Raw genomic sequence first — 9332 nt, 5'->3', positions numbered from 1 at the left:
AGGGGCGATATTACGGATCGCTCTCAAAAACAGTCTCAATTTTGAGATCATGACGCGGAATCAGCCAATTAGAAGCAAGGTTGCGGTGGCTATTAGCAGGGCTCCGCCCCGGAACCATTTATTCGCACGACAAGGGACCGTAGACTAATGTTTTGCTGTAAAGACGCAGTGAATAAAACGAATAATGCTTTATTTTGCTAAGAAACTGTATTTCAAACTCAACAGCACCAAGCGAGGCAAGCAGTGTTTTCAGTTTAGCAATTAAGTTTGCTGTTCAGTCACTTTTGTTGCCTCGAAGGTGTGCTGTCAGCGGTAAAGCGTGAACATGTAAGTCTAAAAATAAACAGAAACGCAATGAAGAAAACAAGTAATGTTTTATTTTGGTAATAAACTGTGTTGAAAACTCAACAACAGGAAAGAAAATTAGAAGCATTCTCAGTTTTGCAATTAAATTTGCTGCAGGGTAACTTTTCTTGCCATTAGGGCGCGCTGGCAGTGGTATAACGTGAACATGGCGGCCTGCAAGAAAACAGCTGATTCCATGGCTAGTTCCTGTTTTCTTGCCTGTCGTCTAAAATTAAGGTACTTTGCGGATGTCTTAAGTGCGCAGAAAAATCTGACTGAACGCAGTGAATGCTACGGGCCTGCCGAGATCAACTTACAAGCAGCGCTCGGCTCGAAAATCGATGACGACAACTTTAGTCTGTGTTCTCGGTCGGCGCCTATCGATGACCGAGTGACGTGTGGCTCTGTTTATTTTCTTTAAAAATACCAAAAAAACCATGAATCATCACCCAGAAGCAACTGCCGACAGACGGGAGCAAACAGGTGCAGCTGCTGATAGCTTGCAATCTGGGTGCGGGAAATGAGAGCCGACACGGCCTGCCTCTGTGGCAGCAATCACTCTTCTGCCTCGTAATCATGTGATGCCGCCCACATAGGGCTAAGCTCTTGATGTTCCGTTGGTAATTTTGTAGCTCCTTTCGGTTGATGTCCAGTTGTTGCGGTAGTTTCTTGTTTTTCCTGTGCAAGATGCAGAAATTGTGATGTTTATGCTCCACTTAATTTATTTAGAGAGAAAGGAAGAACTTTATTTGATCACTTTGCTATTGTCATCGAGAAGAGAACGAGCTTGTTCCATTAACGTTATTTGCTGATCTTGTAGTAGATCCAGGGTCAACCAGGAAAGAAGTAGTTTTCTTCTATGGCTTGTGTACAGGCTAATTGCAACTGGACAGAGAGTTGAGCAAGTTTGTTCATGTTCGCTGGTACACAGCGCTTGAATTGCATATGATCCAGGGCAGTGAGGTAGGTAGGACAGGGCAGTGATGTGTAATATGTTATTGTATTTTGCTCGGCAGGCGGAGTGATGTTGGTATAGCTTGGTTTGGTGAGGGCAGTGTTTGAAGGACTTTAAATACTTTGCATAGCTTCTACCATGCACTTCCTTTTGAGGTCCAAAGACCACTTAGGTTGTTTTTTTTTTAAATTATGGTCCATTTTATCTGAGGCACCCCGTATACATGCCGCTCCAGTTAGAAAGAGAACAACCAGTCGAAAAGTACTAGGATATTCAACACCTAGACGAAAAGAAGCTTGAAAGCAGTTGCACTTGTCACACATATTACGCGATAGCATAAGGATCTTGTCAGGCCATTTGACATTGTCACGGTCTCGTGTCATCGTGGACAAGGCTTCACAGCCTTGTGTTATCGCATACCAAGCTAGGTGTCAGTTATGGGGCAATAAACGAGTGCAGAAAATTTCCCATAATGACGCTGCCTGTATATTCTTAGAGTTGTAGAGCGTTTCCATTAATGATGTTGCATTATTTGTGATTGTAAACTAACCTCTACTCACACACCATCTCTTTGATGATGTGTCTGTGATGTTTACACATCTTTGTCTATCAGTGAAGCTGTTCTAGTCATTCAGCAGTCATTGTAGCCACTGCACATTACAATATTTATTATGCGTTGTTGTACAGCGGTCTCCTTGCAGTAGGAACAGCTTTTAGCACAGAGTGAAACCCCTAGCCACATACCATTAAGCTAAAAGCTCAGCTTTGGTATTTACATATCTTATATGTGCCAGAATGTTTTGTAGTCCTGAAAATGCATTATGCACCCTGTACTATGCAGTATTTATTGTACAGGTAGCCTCTGTATAAAAGGAAACAGGCACTTTGAACTCAATTTTTTTAAATATTTTTCTTAACTGCACTCGGAAATGCCATATGGTAACTGTACATCAAGGTAAAGTATGCTTGTATATACACTGCCTTTTTCTGCAATAGAAACACTCGTGTCAAATGCTGTGCCTAAAAAAATACTCGCTTACTGAATGTATGATGTACTAAAAAACAACTTTGGTGTTGCTTTTTGATCCCAGCAAGCATCACAAATATTTCGTGCCTTATTCCAGCACTACACTTTTCGTCCATGCATGTTCGTCACACATGTAATGACCACATGCACTCCACCAAGCTGGAAGGAGATAGCAGACAAGGGGCAGGTGGGCTGACATAAGCATTGACAAAAGAGAGTGCACAATGGTGCCTTTCACATGATGGGCGAGCTGCTTCAACACCTTTTCCGCCTTCAGGAAGAGACTGTGCAACACACTGCTGAGTGACTGGGAGGTACACTGGCAAACACACGGTCAATGAAGTGGCAGCCGTTGGGGGCACTTGTTTGTCACTGCAGGCTTCTGGCCGCACATAGGTTGGCCAAGAGCACAACTACATCGCACAGTTGCTCACACACTTGCAGATGTGTGTTGTGCACTGACATGAAGCAATGACAGTAGCAACAGGAACAGTAGCTGATATGACTCTCCACGCCAGCATGGTGAGTCGGCGCTACACGCTAGATTTTCCACCGCAACTGTCGCTCCACCATCCCTAGGTACGCCTGCCTCTGGAGACGGGTCGTCCTACAGCACCGCGTTGGTCTTCTCCGGAGGAAGGTGAGGAGTGATCCTGGCTCTACGAGGTAGCTACCCTTTAGAGGTGGCCCGTTTTATCTGGGTCAGTGGCTGTGTCACCTGCAACATCTGCTGACATGGGCGCATCCAAACAGAAGTTGTGAAGTGCGGCACGCGCAGTGACGATGCACAATGTCCCCTCCCACTGGCAGTTTTGCATTCGGTGCCTTTGAAAGCACCGGAAAAAATGCTTCAGCGCACAATACAGTGCTCAAAGACAAATTGGTTGAAAGCATGTGGCGTGTTGTACAGGCCTTCTGCTGAGTCAGGTCTGTGATGCCACGCAACTGGTGCAAGCAGCCATGGCTCCAGTGGGTAGACATAGTCTCCTGCATAACAAAAAATGACGCAGCTAAGCATGTTCTTTTCCGGTGATCTCAACAGCCGGAACCCACTGCGACGAACACGACTACGGGTGCAATCTCTCTAAGCTCGCACGACGGAAGAATTGTTACAGATAAAGCTGAGGCAATGGACGCCAGCGAGACAGGCACAAGTGGTGCGGTGGTGAAGAGAACTCATGACGAGTTAGCTACCCAGGATGGACAACCGAGCGAGCCGAACAACGATGAACCCCCGCCAAAGACGCCGGGTGTGCGTCGACCGACGCTGCGCCCGCAACCGAAAATCCCGCCGGATAGGCGTTCGGCGGTGAAGCCCACTTAGCACACAAACTTGGTGTCGTCGAAGGTGCCGGGCTACTACGGATTCGAAATGGACGGAATCACTGAAGCTACGAGCGACACTTTCGACGTACGGCTGAAGACGTTACTGGACTTCTTTTTGGTATGTCATGTTGTTATTTTTCACCTTAGAAGTGATAAAAAAGTGTGTCATGTTTGTAATGACATCATTGGTATCATACTGCTTGATTCAAAATGGCAAATAACTTAAATTCTTCGCTACGCATAGCGACAATCAATGTTAGGGGCTTGGCTGCAAGGCGACGGCAATACCAGCTTAGTCGCCTTTGCATGGAGAATGAGCTAGATCTAATTGCGGTACAAGAAACAAAGGTGGAAAAACAAGAGCAGACTGATCATATGGTGTCACCTTTCACAACGATTTATAATGTCTGTGTATGCCATGCCGTTGGAAAATCTGCTGGCTGTGCTGTATTGATACGCAAAAGTGTGAGGATTATTGAGGAAATGATTACTGTGTCTGAAAATGGTCGCCTCATCGTCTTGGATTTTTCGTTGTCGGGAAAAAAGTGGCGTCTGGTGTGTGTCTATGCCCCGAACAATGTCAGTGAGAGATGTATTTTCTTTGAACACCTTAAACAGTATTTGCCTTGTGAAAGGCATCTTATTCTGCTGGGAGCCTTTAATTGCGTTTGCTTTTCTGAGGATAGATCTAGAGTAGCATACGTACATGATAGGAGCGTCGAGTTACTTAGCTCCTTGGTGGTGGGCTATAACTTGGAGGATGTGGGTCACACAATAACAAGCGGCGGGCGGCCGCAGTTCACTCACACCCAACAAGGTAGTCAAGCAAGACTTGACAGAGTTTACGTGTCGCTCGCTCTAATTCCCCTTTGCAATAGTTACAACGTTATACCTGTTTCATTCTCTGATCACAGCCTTGTGAGTTTCAACATTGGCAATAAGCAAAAGCAGCCACGATTTAACTGGCACCTGTGGAAGTTGAACGCTAAATTGCTCAATGATGAACCTTTTGTTGAAGCAGTTGAGGAAAAACTAGGGCGGCTAGTGAATGATCAGCCAGAAAACAATTCGACTGCCTGGGAACAATTCAAAAATGGAGTTAAAATGGCAGCGATTGAAAGAGCAAGCATCAAGCGTCGAATTGAGATGAAGAATGAAAAAGATCTTCAGCGCCAACTAGAATACTTGCTAAACGCAGTGATTTTGGAGCCTAAAAAAGTGGCAGACGAAATAAAAAAAAACCAAAAGTGAACTTGAGTTGATAGACAATGAAAGATATAAGGCAGCTATGATTCGTGCCCGGTGCGAACGATTATGGCTTGGGGAAGCACCGAATAAACGCTCTTAGTGACGAGAAAAGGTATGCATCAAAAAATGAAATCAAACAGATCCGCTATAAGAACGAGGTGACGGGCGAGCAGAAAAAGATAGAGCAGGCGTTCGCGGATTATTATCGCGAGTTGTTTAGCAACGTTACTCGTGTAAGTGACACTTTCATTACTGAATTCATGACTTATCTGCCAAAGATAGCACACGATGTCAGAGACAGCCTTGAGGAAGAGATAAGTGTTCGCGAAATTGAGGCCGCTATCGGCGAATTGCCGGCAGGAAAATCCCCGGGACCAGACGGCTTGGGAGCCACATTTTACAAGGTTTTCGCCCATCAACTGGCATGTGTGTTACACCGCGTTATCAATGGGGCGTATAAAACAAGGCAAGTGCCACCGTCCTTCAGAGCTGCTCATGTCGTTTTGATCCCTAAGACGGATGACCGTGACAAGCTGCTGTCAGTAGGTTCATACAGGCCTATCAGCCTTACGAACACCGATTACAAAGTGTTTATGAAAGCGCTCGCGAAGCAGCTGTAAAGGGTGATCAAGCACTTAGTTGGGCCGCATCAAACATGTGGCATCAAAGGGCGAACGATTTTCACGAACACTCACGTAGCAAGAAATGTGTTATAATGCTGCGACGACATGGACGGCCAAGTTGCCATGTTGCAACTAGATTTGGCGAAAGCTTTCGACAGGGTTTCACACGAGGTCCTCTTCTGCGTATTGAAGCATGCAAATGTAGGCAGCACAATTTTAGACGGTGTAATGATGGCGTATCGAGATTGCTGTACCCAGCTCATAATAAATAAGTCATTAACAGAAAGAGTCCCAGTGCAATCTTCAGTAAGGCAAGGATGCCCACTGTCTCCCCTCTTGTTTGCTATATATGTCGAACCCTTTTGTTTAGCCGTAATTCACCAAACATCAATACGAGGCTTCATAGTGCATTATACGGAGGTAAAACTGTTGGCGTATGCTAATGACATAGCCGTATTTTGTCAAGATGGCGAGAGTGTGTTAGAAGTGGTCAACCTTGCTAAGGCTTTCTGTAAGCTAACGGGCTCAGAGATAAACTGGGAAAAGAGTGTTGGTATATGGCACGGTAACTGGGACATCAAGCCAGAAAGGTTTGCTTGTACGACATGGACAGGCACACCTACGACGTACCTCGGTGTGCCTTTCGAGCACTACCAGGAACCCGCAAGGTACTGGAGCGACGCAACGGAAAAAATGAAGGAGAGGACAGGAAACTGGCAGGGTCGCGGCCTTTCAATGTTTGCGCGTGCCTCTGCTTGCAATTTGTTTTTAACCGCTAAAGTATGGTATGTATTGCAAGTGCTGTTTATGTCCCGCACAAATGTGCAGAAAATGCATCGGGTTTTTGTTGTGTTTATATGGGGCTCAACATGGGAGAGGGTGAGTCGTGCCAACCTTTTTCGCAAAGTCCGTGATGGAGGCCTAGGCCTTTCTCATTTGTTTATCAGACAGATTGTGTCGCGTTTTTTTTTTTCTGCGGGACCAAAGCGACAGTTTTTTCCGCACAGCCATACAAGTGCGACTTGCGAAAGCGCTCCCTGAATTTATTGTGGCTACAAGTGATATAAGATGTCGCCGTGTGACTGGTTACTTTCATGAAGTTGTTGTTTCTTTCCGCATGTTGCATGCAAGGTTTTCAATGGATTACCTATGTTCTGTCACGAAGAAGAAACTGTACGCGGACTTAATATCAAATCTACTGCCGACACAATTGTACAGGTCTGTTTACTGTGGTGGCCCAGGAAAGGACGTTTTAAAACGGGTTAGAAAAATGCCGATAAGACCTGTCAAATCCTTTTTCTTTAAGCTGCACACGAACACATTACCTGTAAAAGCGTGGCTAGATCAGAAAGGGATATTTGTACCCTGTACAATCAACTGCTTACTCTGCAAAAAACCGGAAACTATTGAACACGTATTTATTGACTGTTGGGACCCTATATTCCACTGGGACATTCTGCAGCGAACCCTTAACAAACAACTGCCAATAACGCCATACGGGATACGGTTTCTCCCATTTAAACGTGATGAAGGCATTCCCTTTGATATGTTGATGCTACTGGGCCTCCACAGTCTGTGGCAAACCCGAATGGCAGTCCGCCATGCTGATGTTATTGTCCACTCTACGCGAAAATTTCATCCAGCATATGATCTACATGAGAGAAGTCTATCAGGCGTTACCTGACCCCCCCTGAGTGGATTAATGTATTTGATGATTTGGTGTGCCTGAAGATATTTTAACCCTACTCCTCCAACCGAAGACTGGCTGGTGTGCTTTGTCTGTACATTCAATGTGATCATACCGGTAATAAAGAAAAAGGGGGGCATAGCTCAGTGGTGAAGCATTCGACTGCAGATCGAGAGGTCCCCAGTTCAAACCCGGGTGCCCCCTTTGTGTATTCGCTTTTGTTTCAGCCGGCTTTCTTGTTTTCTTCTTTATAGAAACAATTTGCCTCGCTGCCCGCTGTCTCGGGGTCGTAGCTCAGTGGTAGAGCATTCGTTTTTTTCTTTATTGCCGGTATTTTGACCCACATGAAAAGAAAGCAGATATTCATACATAAGCACTAAAACACAATCAACATCTTTGTTAAAACAACGGCCGCTCAGCTTGTGCGGTCACGCTCATGCTAAAATTCCTTCATCGCCAATAATAACTCAACACGTGACAGCCACTCTGGACTACAGACCACTCTGGACGCTTTTGTTTCAGCCGGCTTTCTTGTTTTCTTCTTTATAGGAACAATTTGCCTCGCTGCCCTCTGTCTCGGGGGCGTAGCTCAGTGGTGGAGCATTCGACTGCAGATCGAGAGGTCCCCGGTTCAAACCCGGGTGCCCCCTTTCGCTTGTGTTTCAGCCGGCTCTCTTGTTTTCTTCTTTATAGGAACAATTTGCCTCGCTGCCCTCTGTCTCGGGGGCGTAGCTCAGTGGTAGAGCATTCGACTGCAGATCGAGAGGTCCCCGGTTCAAACCCGGGTGCCCCCTTTCGCTTTTGTTTCAGCCGGCTCTCTTGTTTTCTTCTTTATAGGAACAATTTGCCTCGCTGCCCTCTGTCTCGGGGGCGTAGCTCAGTGGTAGAGCATTCGACTGCAGATCGAGAGGTCCCCGGTTCAAACCCGGGTGCCCCCTTTGTGTATTCGCTTTTGTTTCAGCCGGCTCTCTTGTTTTCTTCTTTATAGGAACAATTTGCCTCGCTGCCCTCTGTCTCGGGGGCGTAGCTCAGTGGTGGAGCATTCGACTGCAGATCGAGAGGTCCCCGGTTCAAACCCGGGTGCCCCCTTTCGCTTGTGTTTCAGCCGGCTCTCTTGTTTTCTTCTTTATAGGAACAATTTGCCTCGCTGCCCTCTGTCTCGGGGGCGTAGCTCAGTGGTAGAGCATTCGACTGCAGATCGAGAGGTCCCCGGTTCAAACCCGGGTGCCCCCTTTCGCTTTTGTTTCAGCCGGCTCTCTTGTTTTCTTCTTTATAGGAACAATTTGCCTCGCTGGCCTCTGTCTCGGGGGCGTAGCTCAGTGGTAGAGCATTCGACTGCAGATCGAGAGGTCCCCGGTTCAAACCCGGGTGCCCCCTTTCGCTTTTGTTTCAGCCGGCTCTCTTGTTTTCTTCTTTATAGGAACAATTTGCCTCGCTGCCCTCTGTCTCGGGGGCGTAGCTCAGCATTCCACTTCCGGCCACCGAGCGTGACGGACGTGTTATCATGAGCTCCGTCGGAGCGGTTTCAGCGGCCCAGTCGGGCCGCGGTAACAGGTTTTTTGCGGCTACTGCCGAAGATTATCAGGTTATTCTGCCCAATCTGCCATCCGGACGCATCGTCGCCAACACCGTTTTCATGCACGGCGATCCAAGAGCCCGGCCGTATCGTGTTGAAGACTACCGGGACACTTTGGCCAACCTTGGTGCGCTTCCCGACGTTGTGGCGTTGGGGGCGTATCAAATGAACCACGTGTGGGCTGTGACACTGACAACTGCTGATGCTGCTCAGAAGCTTCTTTTGGCCGTCGACGTGAAGGTAAATGATCGCCCATGTTTGCTCATTGATCCGAATAACCGAGAGGTTCGTGTAAAGCTGCACTGCTTGCTGCATGGCGTTACCGAAGAAGACGTTCGCGTGGCACTGTCGCCCTACGGGAAGGTGTTAGAAGTCACCCGGGAGAAGTGGCGGGCGCTCGGTGTCACTGAAAAAGGGTCGACGACTCGTACAGTTGGACTAAAATTGCATGCCGACGTCAAAATAGACGATATTCCGCATCAGCTCAAGATAGCCGGAGAGCTAACTCTTGTTGTTGTGCCGGGCCGCGCTCCTCTGTGTCTGCG

General features: G+C 47.1%; 7 non-coding genes and 1 pseudogene across 7 annotated transcripts; all 8 read left to right on the top strand.

The window, feature by feature from the left end:
- Positions 1 to 5770: 5770 nt before the first annotated feature.
- LOC144093734 (uncharacterized) lies at positions 5771 to 7341 on the top strand (annotated as a pseudogene).
- A 2-nt stretch (positions 7342 to 7343) lies between these two features.
- Positions 7344 to 7415, top strand: TRNAC-GCA (transfer RNA cysteine (anticodon GCA)). The gene has a single exon. It is a non-coding gene; the product is annotated as a tRNA-Cys (tRNA).
- A 374-nt stretch (positions 7416 to 7789) lies between these two features.
- TRNAC-GCA (transfer RNA cysteine (anticodon GCA)) lies at positions 7790 to 7861 on the top strand. Its single transcript has one exon. It is a non-coding gene; the product is annotated as a tRNA-Cys (tRNA).
- Positions 7862 to 7933: 72 nt separating this feature from the next.
- Positions 7934 to 8005, top strand: TRNAC-GCA (transfer RNA cysteine (anticodon GCA)). Its single transcript has one exon. It is a non-coding gene; the product is annotated as a tRNA-Cys (tRNA).
- Positions 8006 to 8077: 72 nt separating this feature from the next.
- On the top strand, positions 8078 to 8149 carry TRNAC-GCA (transfer RNA cysteine (anticodon GCA)). Its single transcript has one exon. It is a non-coding gene; the product is annotated as a tRNA-Cys (tRNA).
- A 79-nt stretch (positions 8150 to 8228) lies between these two features.
- TRNAC-GCA (transfer RNA cysteine (anticodon GCA)) lies at positions 8229 to 8300 on the top strand. Its single transcript has one exon. It is a non-coding gene; the product is annotated as a tRNA-Cys (tRNA).
- Positions 8301 to 8372: 72 nt separating this feature from the next.
- Positions 8373 to 8444, top strand: TRNAC-GCA (transfer RNA cysteine (anticodon GCA)). The gene has a single exon. It is a non-coding gene; the product is annotated as a tRNA-Cys (tRNA).
- Positions 8445 to 8516: 72 nt separating this feature from the next.
- TRNAC-GCA (transfer RNA cysteine (anticodon GCA)) lies at positions 8517 to 8588 on the top strand. The gene has a single exon. It is a non-coding gene; the product is annotated as a tRNA-Cys (tRNA).
- Positions 8589 to 9332: the final 744 nt, after the last annotated feature.

This window comes from Amblyomma americanum, chromosome 1 (assembly GCF_052857255.1).
Source record: "Amblyomma americanum isolate KBUSLIRL-KWMA chromosome 1, ASM5285725v1, whole genome shotgun sequence".
NCBI classification, from domain to species: Eukaryota; Metazoa; Arthropoda; class Arachnida; order Ixodida; family Ixodidae; genus Amblyomma; species Amblyomma americanum.
The sequence above is the reverse complement of the archived record's forward strand: the minus strand, read 5'-3'. Positions and strand labels throughout refer to the sequence as shown.